Genomic DNA, 21678 nt, shown 5'->3' with positions numbered 1-21678 from the left:
AAGTGGCCTCAGCCAGTGCCACAGGCCCTGGTGTGGTGTAAGTGGCCTGAGCAAGAGCCACAGACCCTGGTGTGGTGTAATTGGCCTCAGCCAGCAGCCACAGGCCCTGGTGTGGTGTAAGTCGCCTCAGACAGAAGCCACAGGCACTGGTGTGGTGTAAGTGGCCTCAGCCAGCAGCAAAAGGGCCCTGGTGTGGTGTAAGTGGCCTCAGCCAGCAGCCACAGGCCCTGGTGTGGTGTAAGTGGCCTCAGCCAGCAGCCACAGGCCCTGGTGTGGTGTAAGTGGCCTCAGCCAGTGCCACAGGCCCTGGTGTGGTGTAAGTGGCCTGAGCAAGAGCCACAGGCCCTGGTGTGGTGTAAGTGGCCTGAGCAAGAGCCACAGACCCTGGTGTGGTGTAATTGGCCTCAATAGCAACTAATGCCCTGGTGTGGTGTAGGTGGCCTCAGCCAGCAGCCACAGGCCCTGGTGTGGTGAAAGTGGCCTCAGCCAGAGCCACAGGCCCTGATGTGGTGTAAGTGGCCCCAGCCGGTCACTCAGGCCCTTGTGTGGTGTAGGTTGCATCAGCTAGCAGCACAAGACATTGGAAAAGAGCCAAAAGCAGTGTCGTTAATGTGCCCTCATTAATGGGGAGCTGCTTTTGGTCTTTTAATACACCCCTTCTCTGGATCAAAAGCGGTTCAATGACATGAAAATCAAAGGCTTACAGAACCAGGTATTCCCAGGCAGTCTCCCATCCAAGTACTAACCAAGCCCAGCCCTGCTTAGCTTCCGAGATCAGACGAGGTCGGGCGTGCTCAGGGTGGTATGGCCGTAAGCTGCTGGCCCCAGCACAATGTCTCAATTTATGGATTCAAGTGATTAGGTGGCAAGTACCTGAAGTTACGAAGACAATGCTATAACCATACCTGCATGTTTGCATAATACCCTAACCCAAAGGCTCAGTTTGGCATTTATCCAACAGCACAGGCCCTGGATTGTTGAAGATGGCCTCAGGAACCAGCACAGGGCCTGGTGTGTTGTACATGGCCACAGCAAGGAGCACAGGGCCTGGTTTGGTGAAGATGGCCTCGGCCAGAAGCGCAGGGCCTGGTGTGATGTGAGTGGCCTGAGCAAGAGCCACAGGCCTTGGTGTGGTGTAAGTGGCCTCAGCCAGCAGCCACAGGCCCTGGTGTGGTGTAAGTCGCCTCAGCCAGAAGCCACAGGCACTGGTGTGGTGTAAGTGGCCTCAGCCAGCAGCCACAGGCCCTGGTGTGGTGTAGTTGGCCTCAGCCAGCAGCCACAGGCCCTGGTGTGGTGTAGGTGGCCTCAGCCAGCAGCCACAGGCCCTGGTGTGGTGTAAGTGGCCTCAGCCAGCAGCCACAGGCCCTGGTGTGGTGTAAGTGGCCTGAGCAAGAGCCACAGGCCCTGGTGTGGTGTAAGTGGCCTGAGCAAGAGCCACAGACCCTGGTGTGGTGTAATTGGCCTCAATAGCAACTAATGCCCTGGTGTGGTGTAAGTGGCCTCAGCCAGCAGCCACAGGCCCTGGTGTGGTGTAAGTGGCCTCAGCCAGCAGCCACAGGCCCTGGTGTGGTGTAAGTGGCCTGAGCAAGTGCCACAGGCCTGGTGTGGTGTAAGTGGCCTCAGCCAGCAGCCACAGGCCCTGGTGTGGTCTAAGTGGCCTCAGCCAGTGCCACAGGCCCTGGTGTGGTGTAAGTGGCCTAAGCCAGAGCCACAGGCCCTGGTGTGGTGTAAGTGGCCTGAGCAAGAGCCACAGGGCCTGGTTTGGTGAAGATGGCCTCGGCCAGAAGAGCAAGGCCTGGTGTGATGTGAGTGGCCTGAGCAAGAGCCACATACCCTGGTGTGGTGTAATTGGCCTCAATAGCAACTAAGGCCCTGGTGTGGTGTAGGTGGCCTCAGCCAGCAGCCACAGGCCCTGGTGTGGTGTAAGTGGCCTCAATAGCAACTAAGGCCCTGGTGTGGTGTAAGTGGCCTGAGCAAGAGCCACATACCCTGGTGTGGTGTAATTGGCCTCAATAGCAACTAAGGCCCTGGTGTGGTGTAGGTGGCCTCAGCCAGCAGCCACAGGCCCTGGTGTGGTGTAAGTGGCCCCAGCCGGTCACTCAGGCCCTGGTGTGTTTTACATGGCCACAGCAAGCAGCACAGGGCCTGGTTTGGTGAAGATGGCCTCAGCAAGCAGCCACAGGCCCTGGTTTGGTGTAAGTGGCCTTAGCCAGCAGCCACAGGCCCTGGTGTGGTGTAAGTGGCCTCAGCCAGCAGCCACAGGCCCTGGTGTGGTCTAAGTGGCCTCAGCCAGTGCCACAGGCCCTGGTGTGGTGTAAGTGGCCTGAGTAAGAGCCACAGGCCCTGGTGTGGTGTAAGTGGCCTCAGCCAGCAGCCACAGGCCCTGGTGTGGTGTAAGTGGCCTGAGCAAGTGCCACAGGCCCTGGTGTGGTGTAAGTGGCCTAAGCCAGAGCCACAGGCCCTGGTGTGGTGTAAGTGGCCTGAGCAAGAGCCACAGGGCCTGGTTTGGTGAAGATGGCCTCGGCCAGAAGCGCAGGGCCTGGTGTGATGTGAGTGGCCTGAGCAAGAGCCACAGGCCCTGGTGTGGTGTAATTGGCCTCAATAGCAACTAAGGCCCTGGTGTGGTGTAAGTGGCCTGAGCAAGAGCCACATACCCTGGTGTGGTGTAATTGGCCTCAATAGCAACTAAGGCCCTGGTGTGGTGTAGGTGGCCTCAGCCAGCAGCCACAGGCCCTGGTGTGGTGTAAGTGGCCTCAGCCAGAGCAACAGGCCCTGATGTGGTGTAAGTGGCCCCAGCCGGTCACTCAGGCCCTGGTGTGGTGTAGGTGGCATCAGCTAGCAGCACAAGACATTGGAAAACAGCCAAAAGCAATGTCGTTAATGTGCCCTCATTAATGGGGAGCTGCTTCTGGTCTTTTAATACACCCCTTCTCTGGATCAAAAGCGGTTCAATGACATGAAAATGAAAGGCTTACAGCACCAGGTATTCCCAGGCAGTCTCCCATCCAAGTACTAACCAAGCCCAGCCCTGCTTAGCTTCCGAGATCAGACGAGGTCGGGCGTGCTCAGGGTGGTATGGCCGTAAGCTGCTGGCCCCAGCACAATGTCTCAATTTATGGATTCAAGTGATTAGGTGGCAAGTACCTGAAGTTACGAAGACAATCCTATAACCATACCTGCATGTTTGCATAATACCCTAACCAAAAGGCTCAGTTTGGCATTTATCCAACAGCACAGGCCCTGGATTGTTGAAGATGGCCTCAAGAACCAGCACAGGACCTGGTGTGTTTTACATGGCCACAGCAAGCAGCACAGGGCCTGGTTTGGTGAAGATGGCCTCAGCAAGCAGCCACAGGCCCTGGTTTGGTGTAAGTGGCCTCAGCTAGCAGCCACAGGCCCTGGTGTGGTGTGAGTGGCCTCAGCCAGCAGCCACAGGCCCTGGTGTGGTCTAAGTGGCCTCAGCCAGTGCCACAGGCCCTGGTGTGGTGTAAGTGGCCTGAGCAAGAGCCACAGGCCCTGGTGTGGTCTAAGTGGCCTCAGCCAGTGCCACAGGCCCTGGTGTGGTGTAAGTGGCCTGAGCAAGAGCCACAGGCCCTGGTGTGGTGTAAGTGGCCTGAGCAAGTGCCACAGGCCCTGGTGTGGTGTAAGTGGCCTAAGCCAGAGCCACAGGCCCTGGTGTGGTGTAAGTGGCCTCAATAGCAAATAAGGCCCTGGTGTGGTGTAAGTGGCCTGAGCAAGAACCACAGGGCCTGGTGTGGTGTAAGTGGCCTCAGCCAGCAGCAAAAGGGCCCTGGTGTGGTGTAGGTGGCCTCAGCCAGCAGCCACAGGCCCTGGTGTGGTGTAAGTGGCCTCAATAGCAACTAAGGCCCTGGTGTGGTGTAAGTGGCTTCAGCCAGCAGCCACAGGCCCTGGTGTGGTGTAGGTGGCCTCAGCCAGCAGCCACAGGCCCTGGTGTGGTGTAAATGGCCTCAGCCAGCAGCCACAGGCCCTGGTGTGGTGTAGGTGGCCTCAGCCAGCAGCCACAGGCCCTGGTGTGGTGTAAGTGGCCTCAATAGCAACTAAGGCCCTGGTGTGGTGTAAGTGGCTTCAGCCAGCAGCCACAGGCTCTGGTGTGGTGTAACTGGCCTCAGCCAGCAGCCACAGGCCCTGGTGTGGTGTAAGTGGCCTCAGCCAGAGCCACAGGCCCTGATGTGGTGTAAGTGGCCCCAGCCGGTCACTCAGGCCCTGGTGTGGTGTAGGTGGCATCAGCTAGCAGCACAACCATTGGAAAACAGCCAAAAGCAGTGTCGTTAATGTGCCCTCATTAATGGGCAGCTGCTTTTGGTCTTTTAATACACCCCTTCTCTGGATCAAAAGCGGTTCAATGACATGAAAGTCAAAGGCTTACAGCACCAGGTATTCCCAGGCAGTCTCCCATCCAAGTACTAACCAAGCCCAGCCCTGCTTAGCTTCCGAGATCAGACGAGGTCCGGCGTGCTCAGTGTGGTATGGCCGTAAGCTGCTGGCCCCAGCACAATGTCTCAATTTATGGATTCAAGTGATTAGGTGGCAAGTACCTGAAGTTACGAAGACAGTCCTATAACCATACCTGCATGTTTGCATAATACCCTAACCCAAAGGCTCAGTTTGGCATTTATCCAACAGCACAGGCCCTGGATTGTTGAAGATGGCCTCAGGAACCAGCACAGGGCCTGGTGTGTTGTACATGGCCACAGCAAGCAGCACAGGGCCTGGTTTGGTGAAGATGGCCTCGGCCAGAAGCACAGGGCCTGGTGTGATGTGAGTGGCCTGAGCAAGAGCCACAGGCCTTGGTGTGGTGTAAGTGGCCTCAGCCAGCAGCCACAGGCCCTGGTGTGGTGTAAGTCGCCTCAGCCAGAAGCCACAGGCACTGGTGTGGTGTAAGTGGCCTCAGCCAGCAGCAAAAGGGCCCTGGTGTGGTGTAAGTGGCCTCAGCCAGCAGCCACAGGCCCTGGTGTGGTGTAGGTGGCCTCAGCCAGCAGCCACAGGCCCTGGTGTGGTGTAAGTGGCCTCAGCCAGCAGCCACAGGCCCTGGTGTGGTGTAAGTGGCCTCAGCCAGTGCCACAGGCCCTGGTGTGGTGTAAGTGGCCTGAGCAAGAGCCACAGACCCTGGTGTGGTGTAATTGGCCTCAGCCAGCAGCCACAGGCCCTGGTGTGGTGTAAGTCGCCTCAGACAGAAGCCACAGGCACTGGTGTGGTGTAAGTGGCCTCAGCCAGCAGCAAAAGGGCCCTGGTGTGGTGTAAGTCGCCTCAGCCAGCAGCCACAGGCCCTGGTGTGGTGTAGGTGGCCTCAGCCACCAGCCACAGGCCCTGGTGTGGTGTAAGTGGCCTCAGCCAGCAGCCACAGGCCCTGGTGTGGTGTAAGTGGCCTCAGCCAGCAGCCACAGGCCCTGGTGTGGTGTAAGTGGCCTGAGCAAGAGCCACAGGCCCTGGTGTGGTGTAAGTGGCCTGAGCAAGAGCCACAGACCCTGGTGTGGTGTAATTGGCCTCAATAGCAACTAATGCCCTGGTGTGGTGTAGGTGGCCTCAGCCAGCAGCCACAGGCCCTGGTGTGGTGAAAGTGGCCTCAGCCAGAGCCACAGGCCCTGATGTGGTGTAAGTGGCCCCAGCCGGTCACTCAGGCCCTTGTGTGGTGTAGGTTGCATCAGCTAGCAGCACAAGACATTGGAAAACAGCCAAAAGCAGTGTCGTTAATGTGCCCTCATTAATGGGCAGCTGCTTTTGGTCTTTTAATACACCCCTTCTCTGGATCAAAAGCGGTTCAATGACATGAAAATCAAAAGCTTACAGAACCAGGTATTCCCAGGCAGTCTCCCATCCAAGTACTAACCAAGCCCAGCCCTGCTTAGCTTCCGAGATCAGACGAGGTCGGGCGTGCTCAGGGTGGTATGGCCGTAAGCTGCTGGCCCCAGCACAATGTCTCAATTTATGGATTCAAGTGATTAGGTGGCAAGTACCTGAAGTTACGAAGACAATGCTATAACCATACCTGCATGTTTGCATAATACCCTAACCCAAAGGCTCAGTTTGGCATTTATCCAACAGCACAGGCCCTGGATTGTTGAAGATGGCCTCAGGAACCAGCACAGGGCCTGGTGTGTTGTACATGGCCACAGCAAGGAGCACAGGGCCTGGTTTGGTGAAGATGGCCTCGGCCAGAAGCGCAGGGCCTGGTGTGATGTGAGTGGCCTGAGCAAGAGCCACAGGCCTTGGTGTGGTGTAAGTGGCCTCAGCCAGCAGCCACAGGCCCTGGTGTGGTGTAAGTCGCCTCAGCCAGAAGCCACAGGCACTGGTGTGGTGTAAGTGGCCTCAGCCAGCAGCCACAGGCCCTGGTGTGGTGTAGTTGGCCTCAGCCAGCAGCCACAGGCCCTGGTGTGGTGTAGGTGGCCTCAGCCAGCAGCCACAGGCCCTGGTGTGGTGTAAGTGGCCTCAGCCAGCAGCCACAGGCCCTGGTGTGGTGTAAGTGGCCTGAGCAAGAGCCACAGGCCCTGGTGTGGTGTAAGTGGCCTGAGCAAGAGCCACAGACCCTGGTGTGGTGTAATTGGCCTCAATAGCAACTAATGCCCTGGTGTGGTGTAGGTGGCCTCAGCCAGCAGCCACAGGCCCTGGTGTGGTGTAAGTGGCCTCAGCCAGCAGCCACAGGCCCTGGTGTGGTGTAAGTGGCCTGAGCAAGTGCCACAGGCCTGGTGTGGTGTAAGTGGCCTGAGCAAGAGCCACAGACCCTGGTGTGGTGTAATTGGCCTCAATAGCAACTAAGGCCCTGGTGTGGTGTAGGTGGCCTCAGCCAGCAGCCACAGGCCCTGGTGTGGTGTAAGTGGCCTCAGCCAGAGCCACAGGCCCTGATGTGGTGTAAGTGGCCCCAGCCGGTCACTCAGGCCCTGGTGTGGTGTAGGTGGCATCAGCTAGCAGCACAAGACATTGGAAAAGAGCCAAAAGCAATGTCGTTAATGTGCCCTCATTAGTGGGCAGCTGCTTTTGGTCTTTTAATACACCCCTTCTCTGGATCAAAAGCGGTTCAATGACATGAAAATGAAAGGCTTACAGCACCAGGTATTCCCAGGCAGTCTCCCATCCAAGTACTAACCAAGCCCAGCCCTGCTTAGCTTCCGAGATCAGACGAGGTCGGGCGTGCTCAGGGTGGTATGGCCATAAGCTGCTGGCCCCAGCACAATGAGTCAATTTATGGATTCAAGTGATTAGGTGGCAAGTACCTGAAGTTACGAAGACAATCCTATAACCATACCTGCATGTTTGCATAATACCCTAACCCAAAGGCTCAGTTTAGCATTTATCCAACAGCACAGGCCCTGGATTGTTGAAGATGGCCTCAGGAACCAGCACAGGGCCTGGTGTGTTGTACATGGCCACAGCTAGCAGCACAGGGCCTGGTTTGGTGAAGATGGCCTCGGCCAGAAGAGCAGGGCCTGGTGTGATGTGAGTGGCCTGAGCAAGAGCCACATACCCTGGTGTGGTGTAATTGGCCTCAATAGCAACTAAGGCCCTGGTGTGGTGTAGGTGGCCTCAGCCAGCAGCCACAGGCCCTGGTGTGGTGTAAGTGGCCTCAATAGCAACTAAGGCCCTGGTGTGGTGTAAGTGGCCTGAGCAAGAGCCACATACCCTGGTGTGGTGTAATTGGCCTCAATAGCAACTAAGGCCCTGGTGTGGTGTAGGTGGCCTCAGCCAGCAGCCACAGGCCCTGGTGTGGTGTAAGTGGCCCCAGCCGGTCACTCAGGCCCTGGTGTGTTTTACATGGCCACAGCAAGCAGCACAGGGCCTGGTTTGGTGAAGATGGCCTCAGCAAGCAGCCACAGGCCCTGGTTTGGTGTAAGTGGCCTCAGCCAGCAGCCACAGGCCCTGGTGTGGTGTAAGTGGCCTCAGCCAGCAGCCACAGGCCCTGGTGTGGTCTAAGTGGCCTCAGCCAGTGCCACAGGCCCTGGTGTGGTGTAAGTGGCCTGAGTAAGAGCCACAGGCCCTGGTGTGGTGTAAGTGGCCTCAGCCAGCAGCCACAGGCCCTGGTGTGGTGTAAGTGGCCTGAGCAAGTGCCACAGGCCCTGGTGTGGTGTAAGTGGCCTAAGCCAGAGCCACAGGCCCTGGTGTGGTGTAAGTGGCCTGAGCAAGAGCCACAGGGCCTGGTTTGGTGAAGATGGCCTCGGCCAGAAGCGCAGGGCCTGGTGTGATGTGAGTGTCCTGAGCAAGAGCCACAGGCCCTGGTGTGGTGTAATTGGCCTCAATAGCAACTAAGGCCCTGGTGTGGTGTAAGTGGCCTGAGCAAGAGCCACATACCCTGGTGTGGTGTAATTGGCCTCAATAGCAACTAAGGCCCTGGTGTGGTGTAGGTGGCCTCAGCCAGCAGCCACAGGCCCTGGTGTGGTGTAAGTGGCCTCAGCCAGAGCAACAGGCCCTGATGTGGTGTAAGTGGCCCCAGCCGGTCACTCAGGCCCTGGTGTGGTGTAAGTGGCATCAGCTAGCAGCACAAGACATTGGAAAACAGCCAAAAGCAATGTCGTTAATGTGCCCTCATTAATGGGGAGCTGCTTCTGGTCTTTTAATACACCCCTTCTCTGGATCAAAAGCGGTTCAATGACATGAAAATGAAAGGCTTACAGCACCAGGTATTCCCAGGCAGTCTCCCATCCAAGTACTAACCAAGCCCAGCCCTGCTTAGCTTCCGAGATCAGACGAGGTCGGGCGTGCTCAGGGTGGTATGGCCGTAAGCTGCTGGCCCCAGCACAATGTCTCAATTTATGGATTCAAGTGATTAGGTGGCAAGTACCTGAAGTTACGAAGACAGTCCTATAACCATACCTGCATGTTTGCATAATACCCTAACCCAAAGGCTCAGTTTGGCATTTATCCAACAGCACAGGCCCTGGATTGTTGAAGATGGCCTCAGGAACCAGCACAGGGCCTGGTGTGTTGTACATGGCCACAGCAAGCAGCACAGGGCCTGGTTTGGTGAAGATGGCCTCGGCCAGAAGCACAGGGCCTGGTGTGATGTGAGTGGCCTGAGCAAGAGCCACAGGCCTTGGTGTGGTGTAAGTGGCCTCAGCCAGCAGCCACAGGCCCTGGTGTGGTGTAAGTCGCCTCAGCCAGAAGCCACAGGCACTGGTGTGGTGTAAGTGGCCTCAGCCAGCAGCAAAAGGGCCCTGGTGTGGTGTAAGTGGCCTCAGCCAGCAGCCACAGGCCCTGGTGTGGTGTAGGTGGCCTCAGCCAGCAGCCACAGGCCCTGGTGTGGTGTAAGTGGCCTCAACCAGCAGCCACAGGCCCTGGTGTGGTGTAAGTGGCCTCAGCCAGCAGCCACAGGCCCTGGTGTGGTGTAAGTGGCCTCAGCCAGTGCCACAGGCCCTGGTGTGGTGTAAGTGGCCTGAGCAAGAGCCACAGACCCTGGTGTGGTGTAATTGGCCTCAGCCAGCAGCCACAGGCCCTGGTGTGGTGTAAGTCGCCTCAGACAGAAGCCACAGGCACTGGTGTGGTGTAAGTGGCCTCAGCCAGCAGCAAAAGGGCCCTGGTGTGGTGTAAGTCGCCTCAGCCAGCAGCCACAGGCCCTGGTGTGGTGTAGGTGGCCTCAGCCACCAGCCACAGGCCCTGGTGTGGTGTAAGTGGCCTCAGCCAGCAGCCACAGGCCCTGGTGTGGTGTAAGTGGCCTCAGCCAGCAGCCACAGGCCCTGGTGTGGTGTAAGTGGCCTGAGCAAGAGCCACAGGCCCTGGTGTGGTGTAAGTGGCCTGAGCAAGAGCCACAGACCCTGGTGTGGTGTAATTGGCCTCAATAGCAACTAATGCCCTGGTGTGGTGTAGGTGGCCTCAGCCAGCAGCCACAGGCCCTGGTGTGGTGAAAGTGGCCTCAGCCAGAGCCACAGGCCCTGATGTGGTGTAAGTGGCCCCAGCCGGTCACTCAGGCCCTTGTGTGGTGTAGGTTGCATCAGCTAGCAGCACAAGACATTGGAAAACAGCCAAAAGCAATGTCGTTAATGTGCCCTCATTAATGGGGAGCTGCTTCTGGTCTTTTAATACACCCCTTCTCTGGATCAAAAGCGGTTCAATGACATGAAAATGAAAGGCTTACAGCACCAGGTATTCCCAGGCAGTCTCCCATCCAAGTACTAACCAAGCCCAGCCCTGCTTAGCTTCCGAGATCAGACGAGGTCGGGCGTGCTCAGGGTGGTATGGCCGTAAGCTGCTGGCCCCAGCACAATGTCTCAATTTATGGATTCAAGTGATTAGGTGGCAAGTACCTGAAGTTACGAAGACAGTCCTATAACCATACCTGCATGTTTGCATAATACCCTAACCCAAAGGCTCAGTTTGGCATTTATCCAACAGCACAGGCCCTGGATTGTTGAAGATGGCCTCAGGAACCAGCACAGGGCCTGGTGTGTTGTACATGGCCACAGCAAGCAGCACAGGGCCTGGTTTGGTGAAGATGGCCTCGGCCAGAAGCACAGGCACTGGTGTGGTGTAAGTGGCCTCAGCCAGCAGCAAAAGGGCCCTGGTGTGGTGTAAGTGGCCTCAGCCAGCAGCCACAGGCCCTGGTGTGGTGTAGGTGGCCTCAGCCAGCAGCCACAGGCCCTGGTGTGGTGTAAGTGGCCTCAACCAGCAGCCACAGGCCCTGGTGTGGTGTAAGTGGCCTCAGCCAGCAGCCACAGGCCCTGGTGTGGTGTAAGTGGCCTCAGCCAGTGCCACAGGCCCTGGTGTGGTGTAAGTGGCCTGAGCAAGAGCCACAGACCCTGGTGTGGTGTAATTGGCCTCAGCCAGCAGCCACAGGCCCTGGTGTGGTGTAAGTCGCCTCAGACAGAAGCCACAGGCACTGGTGTGGTGTAAGTGGCCTCAGCCAGCAGCAAAAGGGCCCTGGTGTGGTGTAAGTCGCCTCAGCCAGCAGCCACAGGCCCTGGTGTGGTGTAGGTGGCCTCAGCCACCAGCCACAGGCCCTGGTGTGGTGTAAGTGGCCTCAGCCAGCAGCCACAGGCCCTGGTGTGGTGTAAGTGGCCTCAGCCAGCAGCCACAGGCCCTGGTGTGGTGTAAGTGGCCTGAGCAAGAGCCACAGGCCCTGGTGTGGTGTAAGTGGCCTGAGCAAGAGCCACAGACCCTGGTGTGGTGTAATTGGCCTCAATAGCAACTAATGCCCTGGTGTGGTGTAGGTGGCCTCAGCCAGCAGCCACAGGCCCTGGTGTGGTGAAAGTGGCCTCAGCCAGAGCCACAGGCCCTGATGTGGTGTAAGTGGCCCCAGCCGGTCACTCAGGCCCTTGTGTGGTGTAGGTTGCATCAGCTAGCAGCACAAGACATTGGAAAACAGCCAAAAGCAGTGTCGTTAATGTGCCCTCATTAATGGGCAGCTGCTTTTGGTCTTTTAATACACCCCTTCTCTGGATCAAAAGCGGTTCAATGACATGAAAATCAAAGGCTTACAGAACCAGGTATTCCCAGGCAGTCTCCCATCCAAGTACTAACCAAGCCCAGCCCTGCTTAGCTTCCGAGATCAGACGAGGTCGGGCGTGCTCAGGGTGGTATGGCCGTAAGCTGCAGGCCCCAGCACAATGTCTCAATTTATGGATTCAAGTGATTAGGTGGCAAGTACCTGAAGTTACGAAGACAATGCTATAACCATACCTGCATGTTTGCATAATACCCTAACCCAAAGGCTCAGTTTGGCATTTATCCAACAGCACAGGCCCTGGATTGTTGAAGATGGCCTCAGGAACCAGCACAGGGCCTGGTGTGTTGTACATGGCCACAGCAAGGAGCACAGGGCCTGGTTTGGTGAAGATGGCCTCGGCCAGAAGCGCAGGGCCTGGTGTGATGTGAGTGGCCTGAGCAAGAGCCACAGGCCTTGGTGTGGTGTAAGTGGCCTCAGCCAGCAGCCACAGGCCCTGGTGTGGTGTAAGTCGCCTCAGCCAGAAGCCACAGGCACTGGTGTGGTGTAAGTGGCCTCAGCCAGCAGCCACAGGCCCTGGTGTGGTGTAGTTGGCCTCAGCCAGCAGCCACAGGCCCTGGTGTGGTGTAGGTGGCCTCAGCCAGCAGCCACAGGCCCTGGTGTGGTGTAAGTGGCCTCAGCCAGCAGCCACAGGCCCTGGTGTGGTGTAAGTGGCCTGAGCAAGAGCCACAGGCCCTGGTGTGGTGTAAGTGGCCTGAGCAAGAGCCACAGACCCTGGTGTGGTGTAATTGGCCTCAATAGCAACTAATGCCCTGGTGTGGTGTAGGTGGCCTCAGCCAGCAGCCACAGGCCCTGGTGTGGTGTAAGTGGCCTCAGCCAGCAGCCACAGGCCCTGGTGTGGTGTAAGTGGCCTGAGCAAGTGCCACAGGCCTGGTGTGGTGTAAGTGGCCTGAGCAAGAGCCACAGACCCTGGTGTGGTGTAATTGGCCTCAATAGCAACTAAGGCCCTGGTGTGGTGTAGGTGGCCTCAGCCAGCAGCCACAGGCCCTGGTGTGGTGTAAGTGGCCTCAGCCAGAGCCACAGGCCCTGATGTGGTGTAAGTGGCCCCAGCCGGTCACTCAGGCCCTGGTGTGGTGTAGGTGGCATCAGCTAGCAGCACAAGACATTGGAAAAGAGCCAAAAGCAATGTCGTTAATGTGCCCTCATTAGTGGGCAGCTGCTTTTGGTCTTTTAATACACCCCTTCTCTGGATCAAAAGCGGTTCAATGACATGAAAATGAAAGGCTTACAGCACCAGGTATTCCCAGGCAGTCTCCCATCCAAGTACTAACCAAGCCCAGCCCTGCTTAGCTTCCGAGATCAGACGAGGTCGGGCGTGCTCAGGGTGGTATGGCCATAAGCTGCTGGCCCCAGCACAATGACTCAATTTATGGATTCAAGTGATTAGGTGGCAAGTACCTGAAGTTACGAAGACAATCCTATAACCATACCTGCATGTTTGCATAATACCCTAACCCAAAGGCTCAGTTTAGCATTTATCCAACAGCACAGGCCCTGGATTGTTGAAGATGGCCTCAGGAACCAGCACAGGGCCTGGTGTGTTGTACATGGCCACAGCTAGCAGCACAGGGCCTGGTTTGGTGAAGATGGCCTCGGCCAGAAGAGCAGGGCCTGGTGTGATGTGAGTGGCCTGAGCAAGAGCCACATACCCTGGTGTGGTGTAATTGGCCTCAATAGCAACTAAGGCCCTGGTGTGGTGTAGGTGGCCTCAGCCAGCAGCCACAGGCCCTGGTGTGGTGTAAGTGGCCTCAATAGCAACTAAGGCCCTGGTGTGGTGTAAGTGGCCTGAGCAAGAGCCACATACCCTGGTGTGGTGTAATTGGCCTCAATAGCAACTAAGGCCCTGGTGTGGTGTAGGTGGCCTCAGCCAGCAGCCACAGGCCCTGGTGTGGTGTAAGTGGCCCCAGCCGGTCACTCAGGCCCTGGTGTGTTTTACATGGCCACAGCAAGCAGCACAGGGCCTGGTTTGGTGAAGATGGCCTCAGCAAGCAGCCACAGGCCCTGGTTTGGTGTAAGTGGCCTCAGCCAGCAGCCACAGGCCCTGGTGTGGTGTAAGTGGCCTCAGCCAGCAGCCACAGGCCCTGGTGTGGTCTAAGTGGCCTCAGCCAGTGCCACAGGCCCTGGTGTGGTGTAAGTGGCCTGAGTAAGAGCCACAGGCCCTGGTGTGGTGTAAGTGGCCTCAGCCAGCAGCCACAGGCCCTGGTGTGGTGTAAGTGGCCTGAGCAAGTGCCACAGGCCCTGGTGTGGTGTAAGTGGCCTAAGCCAGAGCCACAGGCCCTGGTGTGGTGTAAGTGGCCTGAGCAAGAGCCACAGGGCCTGGTTTGGTGAAGATGGCCTCGGCCAGAAGCGCAGGGCCTGGTGTGATGTGAGTGTCCTGAGCAAGAGCCACAGGCCCTGGTGTGGTGTAATTGGCCTCAATAGCAACTAAGGCCCTGGTGTGGTGTAAGTGGCCTGAGCAAGAGCCACATACCCTGGTGTGGTGTAATTGGCCTCAATAGCAACTAAGGCCCTGGTGTGGTGTAGGTGGCCTCAGCCAGCAGCCACAGGCCCTGGTGTGGTGTAAGTGGCCTCAGCCAGAGCAACAGGCCCTGATGTGGTGTAAGTGGCCCCAGCCGGTCACTCAGGCCCTGGTGTGGTGTAAGTGGCATCAGCTAGCAGCACAAGACATTGGAAAACAGCCAAAAGCAATGTCGTTAATGTGCCCTCATTAATGGGGAGCTGCTTCTGGTCTTTTAATACACCCCTTCTCTGGATCAAAAGCGGTTCAATGACATGAAAATGAAAGGCTTACAGCACCAGGTATTCCCAGGCAGTCTCCCATCCAAGTACTAACCAAGCCCAGCCCTGCTTAGCTTCCGAGATCAGACGAGGTCGGGCGTGCTCAGGGTGGTATGGCCGTAAGCTGCTGGCCCCAGCACAATGTCTCAATTTATGGATTCAAGTGATTAGGTGGCAAGTACCTGAAGTTACGAAGACAGTCCTATAACCATACCTGCATGTTTGCATAATACCCTAACCCAAAGGCTCAGTTTGGCATTTATCCAACAGCACAGGCCCTGGATTGTTGAAGATGGCCTCAGGAACCAGCACAGGGCCTGGTGTGTTGTACATGGCCACAGCAAGCAGCACAGGGCCTGGTTTGGTGAAGATGGCCTCGGCCAGAAGCACAGGGCCTGGTGTGATGTGAGTGGCCTGAGCAAGAGCCACAGGCCTTGGTGTGGTGTAAGTGGCCTCAGCCAGCAGCCACAGGCCCTGGTGTGGTGTAAGTCGCCTCAGCCAGAAGCCACAGGCACTGGTGTGGTGTAAGTGGCCTCAGCCAGCAGCAAAAGGGCCCTGGTGTGGTGTAAGTGGCCTCAGCCAGCAGCCACAGGCCCTGGTGTGGTGTAGGTGGCCTCAGCCAGCAGCCACAGGCCCTGGTGTGGTGTAAGTGGCCTCAACCAGCAGCCACAGGCCCTGGTGTGGTGTAAGTGGCCTCAGCCAGCAGCCACAGGCCCTGGTGTGGTGTAAGTGGCCTCAGCCAGTGCCACAGGCCCTGGTGTGGTGTAAGTGGCCTGAGCAAGAGCCACAGACCCTGGTGTGGTGTAATTGGCCTCAGCCAGCAGCCACAGGCCCTGGTGTGGTGTAAGTCGCCTCAGACAGAAGCCACAGGCACTGGTGTGGTGTAAGTGGCCTCAGCCAGCAGCAAAAGGGCCCTGGTGTGGTGTAAGTCGCCTCAGCCAGCAGCCACAGGCCCTGGTGTGGTGTAGGTGGCCTCAGCCACCAGCCACAGGCCCTGGTGTGGTGTAAGTGGCCTCAGCCAGCAGCCACAGGCCCTGGTGTGGTGTAAGTGGCCTCAGCCAGCAGCCACAGGCCCTGGTGTGGTGTAAGTGGCCTGAGCAAGAGCCACAGGCCCTGGTGTGGTGTAAGTGGCCTGAGCAAGAGCCACAGACCCTGGTGTGGTGTAATTGGCCTCAATAGCAACTAATGCCCTGGTGTGGTGTAGGTGGCCTCAGCCAGCAGCCACAGGCCCTGGTGTGGTGAAAGTGGCCTCAGCCAGAGCCACAGGCCCTGATGTGGTGTAAGTGGCCCCAGCCGGTCACTCAGGCCCTTGTGTGGTGTAGGTTGCATCAGCTAGCAGCACAAGACATTGGAAAACAGCCAAAAGCAATGTCGTTAATGTGCCCTCATTAATGGGGAGCTGCTTCTGGTCTTTTAATACACCCCTTCTCTGGATCAAAAGCGGTTCAATGACATGAAAATGAAAGGCTTACAGCACCAGGTATTCCCAGGCAGTCTCCCATCCAAGTACTAACCAAGCCCAGCCCTGCTTAGCTTCCGAGATCAGACGAGGTCGGGCGTGCTCAGGGTGGTATGGCCGTAAGCTGCTGGCCCCAGCACAATGTCTCAATTTATGGATTCAAGTGATTAGGTGGCAAGTACCTGAAGTTACGAAGACAGTCCTATAACCATACCTGCATGTTTGCATAATACCCTAACCCAAAGGCTCAGTTTGGCATTTATCCAACAGCACAGGCCCTGGATTGTTGAAGATGGCCTCAGGAACCAGCACAGGGCCTGGTGTGTTGTACATGGCCACAGCAAGCAGCACAGGGCCTGGTTTGGTGAAGATGGCCTCGGCCAGAAGCACAGGCACTGGTGTGGTGTAAGTGGCCTCAGCCAGCAGCAAAAGGGCCCTGGTGTGGTGTAAGTGGCCTCAGCCAGCAGCCACAGGCCCTGGTGTGGTGTAGGTGGCCTCAGCCAGCAGCCACAGGCCCTGGTGTGGTGTAAGTGGCCTCAACCAGCAGCCACAGGCCCTGGTGTGGTGTAAGTGGCCTCAGCCAGCAGCCACAGGCCCTGGTGTGGTGTAAGTGGCCTCAGCCAGTGCCACAGGCCCTGGTGTGGTGTAAGTGGCCTGAGCAAGAGCCACAGACCCTGGTGTGGTGTAATTGGCCTCAGCCAGCAGCCACAGGCCCTGGTGTGGTGTAAGTCGCCTCAGACAGAAGCCACAGGCACTGGTGTGGTGTAAGTGGCCTCAGCCAGCAGCAAAAGGGCCCTGGTGTGGTGTAAGTCGCCTCAGCCAGCAGCCACAGGCCCTGGTGTGGTGTAGGTGGCCTCAGCCACCAGCCACAGGCCCTGGTGTGGTGTAAGTGGCCTCAGCCAGCAGCCACAGGCCCTGGTGTGGTGTAAGTGGCCTCAGCCAGCAGCCACAGGCCCTGGTGTGGTGTAAGTGGCCTGAGCAAGAGCCACAGGCCCTGGTGTGGTGTAAGTGGCCTGAGCAAGAGCCACAGACCCTGGTGTGGTGTAATTGGCCTCAATAGCAACTAATGCCCTGGTGTGGTGTAGGTGGCCTCAGCCAGCAGCCACAGGCCCTGGTGTGGTGAAAGTGGCCTCAGCCAGAGCCACAGGCCCTGATGTGGTGTAAGTGGCCCCAGCCGGTCACTCAGGCCCTTGTGTGGTGTAGGTTGCATCAGCTAGCAGCACAAGACATTGGAAAACAGCCAAAAGCAGTGTCGTTAATGTGCCCTCATTAATGGGCAGCTGCTTTTGGTCTTTTAATACACCCCTTCTCTGGATCAAAAGCGGTTCAATGACATGAAAATCAAAGGCTTACAGAACCAGGTATTCCCAGGCAGTCTCCCATCCAAGTACTAACCAAGCCCAGCCCTGCTTAGCTTCCGAGATCAGACGAGGTCGGGCGTGCTCAGGGTGGTATGGCCGTAAGCTGCAGGCCCCAGCACAATGTCTCAATTTATGGATTCAAGTGATTAGGTGGCAAGTACCTGAAGTTACGAAGACAATGCTATAACCATACCTGCATGTTTGCATAATACCCTAACCCAAAGGCTCAGTTTGGCATTTATCCAACAGCACAGGCCCTGGATTGTTGAAGATGGCCTCAGGAACCAGCACAGGGCCTGGTGTGTTGTACATGGCCACAGCAAGGAGCACAGGGCCTGGTTTGGTGAAGATGGCCTCGGCCAGAAGCGCAGGGCCTGGTGTGATGTGAGTGGCCTGAGCAAGAGCCACAGGCCTTGGTGTGGTGTAAGTGGCCTCAGCCAGCAGCCACAGGCCCTGGTGTGGTGTAAGTCGCCTCAGCCAGAAGCCACAGGCACTGGTGTGGTGTAAGTGGCCTCAGCCAGCAGCCACAGGCCCTGGTGTGGTGTAGTTGGCCTCAGCCAGCAGCCACAGGCCCTGGTGTGGTGTAGGTGGCCTCAGCCAGCAGCCACAGGCCCTGGTGTGGTGTAAGTGGCCTCAGCCAGCAGCCACAGGCCCTGGTGTGGTGTAAGTGGCCTGAGCAAGAGCCACAGGCCCTGGTGTGGTGTAAGTGGCCTGAGCAAGAGCCACAGACCCTGGTGTGGTGTAATTGGCCTCAATAGCAACTAATGCCCTGGTGTGGTGTAGGTGGCCTCAGCCAGCAGCCACAGGCCCTGGTGTGGTGTAAGTGGCCTCAGCCAGCAGCCACAGGCCCTGGTGTGGTGTAAGTGGCCTGAGCAAGTGCCACAGGCCTGGTGTGGTGTAAGTGGCCTGAGCAAGAGCCACAGACCCTGGTGTGGTGTAATTGGCCTCAATAGCAACTAAGGCCCTGGTGTGGTGTAGGTGGCCTCAGCCAGCAGCCACAGGCCCTGGTGTGGTGTAAGTGGCCTCAGCCAGAGCCACAGGCCCTGATGTGGTGTAAGTGGCCCCAGCCGGTCACTCAGGCCCTGGTGTGGTGTAGGTGGCATCAGCTAGCAGCACAAGACATTGGAAAAGAGCCAAAAGCAATGTCGTTAATGTGCCCTCATTAGTGGGCAGCTGCTTTTGGTCTTTTAATACACCCCTTCTCTGGATCAAAAGCGGTTCAATGACATGAAAATGAAAGGCTTACAGCACCAGGTATTCCCAGGCAGTCTCCCATCCAAGTACTAACCAAGCCCAGCCCTGCTTAGCTTCCGAGATCAGACGAGGTCGGGCGTGCTCAGGGTGGTATGGCCATAAGCTGCTGGCCCCAGCACAATGACTCAATTTATGGATTCAAGTGATTAGGTGGCAAGTACCTGAAGTTACGAAGACAATCCTATAACCATACCTGCATGTTTGCATAATACCCTAACCCAAAGGCTCAGTTTAGCATTTATCCAACAGCACAGGCCCTGGATTGTTGAAGATGGCCTCAGGAACCAGCACAGGGCCTGGTGTGTTGTACATGGCCACAGCTAGCAGCACAGGGCCTGGTTTGGTGAAGATGGCCTCGGCCAGAAGAGCAGGGCCTGGTGTGATGTGAGTGGCCTGAGCAAGAGCCACATACCCTGGTGTGGTGTAATTGGCCTCAATAGCAACTAAGGCCCTGGTGTGGTGTAGGTGGCCTCAGCCAGCAGCCACAGGCCCTGGTGTGGTGTAAGTGGCCTCAATAGCAACTAAGGCCCTGGTGTGGTGTAAGTGGCCTGAGCAAGAGCCACATACCCTGGTGTGGTGTAATTGGCCTCAATAGCAACTAAGGCCCTGGTGTGGTGTAGGTGGCCTCAGCCAGCAGCCACAGGCCCTGGTGTGGTGTAAGTGGCCCCAGCCGGTCACTCAGGCCCTGGTGTGTTTTACATGGCCACAGCAAGCAGCACAGGGCCTGGTTTGGTGAAGATGGCCTCAGCAAGCAGCCACAGGCCCTGGTTTGGTGTAAGTGGCCTCAGCCAGCAGCCACAGGCCCTGGTGTGGTGTAAGTGGCCTCAGCCAGCAGCCACAGGCCCTGGTGTGGTCTAAGTGGCCTCAGCCAGTGCCACAGGCCCTGGTGTGGTGTAAGTGGCCTGAGTAAGAGCCACAGGCCCTGGTGTGGTGTAAGTGGCCTCAGCCAGCAGCCACAGGCCCTGGTGTGGTGTAAGTGGCCTGAGCAAGTGCCACAGGCCCTGGTGTGGTGTAAGTGGCCTAAGCCAGAGCCACAGGCCCTGGTGTGGTGTAAGTGGCCTGAGCAAGAGCCACAGGGCCTGGTTTGGTGAAGATGGCCTCGGCCAGAAGCGCAGGGCCTGGTGTGATGTGAGTGTCCTGAGCAAGAGCCACAGGCCCTGGTGTGGTGTAATTGGCCTCAATAGCAACTAAGGCCCTGGTGTGGTGTAAGTGGCCTGAGCAAGAGCCACATACCCTGGTGTGGTGTAATTGGCCTCAATAGCAACTAAGGCCCTGGTGTGGTGTAGGTGGCCTCAGCCAGCAGCCACAGGCCCTGGTGTGGTGTAAGTGGCCTCAGCCAGAGCAACAGGCCCTGATGTGGTGTAAGTGGCCCCAGCCGGTCACTCAGGCCCTGGTGTGGTGTAAGTGGCATCAGCTAGCAGCACAAGACATTGGAAAACAGCCAAAAGCAATGTCGTTAATGTGCCCTCATTAATGGGGAGCTGCTTCTGGTCTTTTAATACACCCCTTCTCTGGATCAAAAGCGGTTCAATGACATGAAAATGAAAGGCTTACAGCACCAGGTATTCCCAGGCAGTCTCCCATCCAAGTACTAACCAAGCCCAGCCCTGCTTAGCTTCCGAGATCAGACGAGGTCGGGCGTGCTCAGGGTGGTATGGCCGTAAGCTGCTGGCCCCAGCACAATGTCTCAATTTATGGATTCAAGTGATTAGGTGGCAAGTACCTGAAGTTACGAAGACAGTCCTATAACCATACCTGCATGTTTGCATAATACCCTAACCCAAAGGCTCAGTTTGGCATTTATCCAACAGCACAGGCCCTGGATTGTTGAAGATGGCCTCAGGAACCAGCACAGGGCCTGGTGTGTTGTACATGGCCACAGCAAGCAGCACAGGGCCTGGTTTGGTGAAGATGGCCTCGGCCAGAAGCACAGGGCCTGGTGTGATGTGAGTGGCCTGAGCAAGAGCCACAGGCCTTGGTGTGGTGTAAGTGGCCTCAGCCAGCAGCCACAGGCCCTGGTGTGGTGTAAGTCGCCTCAGCCAGAAGCCACAGGCACTGGTGTGGTGTAAGTGGCCTCAGCCAGCAGCAAAAGGGCCCTGGTGTGGTGTAAGTGGCCTCAGCCAGCAGCCACAGGCCCTGGTGTGGTGTAGGTGGCCTCAGCCAGCAGCCACAGGCCCTGGTGTGGTGTAAGTGGCCTCAACCAGCAGCCACAGGCCCTGGTGTGGTGTAAGTGGCCTCAGCCAGCAGCCACAGGCCCTGGTGTGGTGTAAGTGGCCTCAGCCAGTGCCACAGGCCCTGGTGTGGTGTAAGTGGCCTGAGCAAGAGCCACAGACCCTGGTGTGGTGTAATTGGCCTCAGCCAGCAGCCACAGGCCCTGGTGTGGTGTAAGTCGCCTCAGACAGAAGCCACAGGCACTGGTGTGGTGTAAGTGGCCTCAGCCAGCAGCAAAAGGGCCCTGGTGTGGTGTAAGTCGCCTCAGCCAGCAGCCACAGGCCCTGGTGTGGTGTAGGTGGCCTCAGCCACCAGCCACAGGCCCTGGTGTGGTGTAAGTGGCCTCAGCCAGCAGCCACAGGCCCTGGTGTGGTGTAAGTGGCCTCAGCCAGCAGCCACAGGCCCTGGTGTGGTGTAAGTGGCCTGAGCAAGAGCCACAGGCCCTGGTGTGGTGTAAGTGGCCTGAGCAAGAGCCACAGACCCTGGTGTGGTGTAATTGGCCTCAATAGCAACTAATGCCCTGGTGTGGTGTAGGTGGCCTCAGCCAGCAGCCACAGGCCCTGGTGTGGTGAAAGTGGCCTCAGCCAGAGCCACAGGCCCTGATGTGGTGTAAGTGGCCCCAGCCGGTCACTCAGGCCCTTGTGTGGTGTAGGTTGCATCAGCTAGCAGCACAAGACATTGGAAAACAGCCAAAAGCAATGTCGTTAATGTGCCCTCATTAATGGGGAGCTGCTTCTGGTCTTTTAATACACCCCTTCTCTGGATCAAAAGCGGTTCAATGACATGAAAATGAAAGGCTTACAGCACCAGGTATTCCCAGGCAGTCTCCCATCCAAGTACTAACCAAGCCCAGCCCTGCTTAGCTTCCGAGATCAGACGAGGTCGGGCGTGCTCAGGGTGGTATGGCCGTAAGCTGCTGGCCCCAGCACAATGTCTCAATTTATGGATTCAAGTGATTAGGTGGCAAGTACCTGAAGTTACGAAGACAGTCCTATAACCATACCTGCATGTTTGCATAATACCCTAACCCAAAGGCTCAGTTTGGCATTTATCCAACAGCACAGGCCCTGGATTGTTGAAGATGGCCTCAGGAACCAGCACAGGGCCTGGTGTGTTGTACATGGCCACAGCAAGCAGCACAGGGCCTGGTTTGGTGAAGATGGCCTCGG

At 57.3% G+C, this 21678-nt stretch overlaps 10 non-coding genes and 5 pseudogenes across 10 annotated transcripts; all 15 read right to left on the bottom strand.

The window, feature by feature from the left end:
- Positions 1 to 697: 697 nt before the first annotated feature.
- On the bottom strand, positions 698 to 816 carry LOC147329487 (5S ribosomal RNA; annotated as a pseudogene).
- A 2152-nt stretch (positions 817 to 2968) lies between these two features.
- LOC147329486 (5S ribosomal RNA) lies at positions 2969 to 3087 on the bottom strand. Its single transcript, XR_015129523.1, has one exon. It is a non-coding gene; the product is annotated as a 5S ribosomal RNA (ribosomal RNA).
- A 1293-nt stretch (positions 3088 to 4380) lies between these two features.
- On the bottom strand, positions 4381 to 4499 carry LOC147329485 (5S ribosomal RNA; annotated as a pseudogene).
- Positions 4500 to 5799: 1300 nt separating this feature from the next.
- Positions 5800 to 5918, bottom strand: LOC147329484 (5S ribosomal RNA; annotated as a pseudogene).
- Positions 5919 to 7053: 1135 nt separating this feature from the next.
- LOC147329483 (5S ribosomal RNA) lies at positions 7054 to 7172 on the bottom strand. Its single transcript, XR_015129590.1, has one exon. It is a non-coding gene; the product is annotated as a 5S ribosomal RNA (ribosomal RNA).
- Positions 7173 to 8615: 1443 nt separating this feature from the next.
- LOC147329482 (5S ribosomal RNA) lies at positions 8616 to 8734 on the bottom strand. Its single transcript, XR_015129521.1, has one exon. It is a non-coding gene; the product is annotated as a 5S ribosomal RNA (ribosomal RNA).
- Positions 8735 to 10074: 1340 nt separating this feature from the next.
- On the bottom strand, positions 10075 to 10193 carry LOC147329481 (5S ribosomal RNA). Its single transcript, XR_015129520.1, has one exon. It is a non-coding gene; the product is annotated as a 5S ribosomal RNA (ribosomal RNA).
- Positions 10194 to 11414: 1221 nt separating this feature from the next.
- Positions 11415 to 11533, bottom strand: LOC147329480 (5S ribosomal RNA; annotated as a pseudogene).
- Positions 11534 to 12668: 1135 nt separating this feature from the next.
- On the bottom strand, positions 12669 to 12787 carry LOC147329479 (5S ribosomal RNA). Its single transcript, XR_015129589.1, has one exon. It is a non-coding gene; the product is annotated as a 5S ribosomal RNA (ribosomal RNA).
- A 1443-nt stretch (positions 12788 to 14230) lies between these two features.
- LOC147329478 (5S ribosomal RNA) lies at positions 14231 to 14349 on the bottom strand. The gene has a single exon (XR_015129519.1). It is a non-coding gene; the product is annotated as a 5S ribosomal RNA (ribosomal RNA).
- Positions 14350 to 15689: 1340 nt separating this feature from the next.
- Positions 15690 to 15808, bottom strand: LOC147329477 (5S ribosomal RNA). Its single transcript, XR_015129517.1, has one exon. It is a non-coding gene; the product is annotated as a 5S ribosomal RNA (ribosomal RNA).
- A 1221-nt stretch (positions 15809 to 17029) lies between these two features.
- Positions 17030 to 17148, bottom strand: LOC147329476 (5S ribosomal RNA; annotated as a pseudogene).
- A 1135-nt stretch (positions 17149 to 18283) lies between these two features.
- LOC147329475 (5S ribosomal RNA) lies at positions 18284 to 18402 on the bottom strand. Its single transcript, XR_015129588.1, has one exon. It is a non-coding gene; the product is annotated as a 5S ribosomal RNA (ribosomal RNA).
- A 1443-nt stretch (positions 18403 to 19845) lies between these two features.
- On the bottom strand, positions 19846 to 19964 carry LOC147329474 (5S ribosomal RNA). Its single transcript, XR_015129515.1, has one exon. It is a non-coding gene; the product is annotated as a 5S ribosomal RNA (ribosomal RNA).
- Positions 19965 to 21304: 1340 nt separating this feature from the next.
- LOC147329473 (5S ribosomal RNA) lies at positions 21305 to 21423 on the bottom strand. Its single transcript, XR_015129514.1, has one exon. It is a non-coding gene; the product is annotated as a 5S ribosomal RNA (ribosomal RNA).
- Positions 21424 to 21678: the final 255 nt, after the last annotated feature.

This window comes from Aulonocara sp. 'chitande type north' Nkhata Bay, linkage group LG5 (genome assembly GCF_057382095.1).
Source record: "Aulonocara sp. 'chitande type north' Nkhata Bay isolate Kocher_YH1m ecotype deep benthic linkage group LG5, A_spYH_male_GT1.1, whole genome shotgun sequence".
NCBI classification, from domain to species: domain Eukaryota; kingdom Metazoa; phylum Chordata; class Actinopteri; order Cichliformes; family Cichlidae; genus Aulonocara; species Aulonocara sp. 'chitande type north' Nkhata Bay.
Note: the sequence above shows the minus strand (reverse complement) of the source record. Positions and strands in the feature narration are given on the sequence as shown.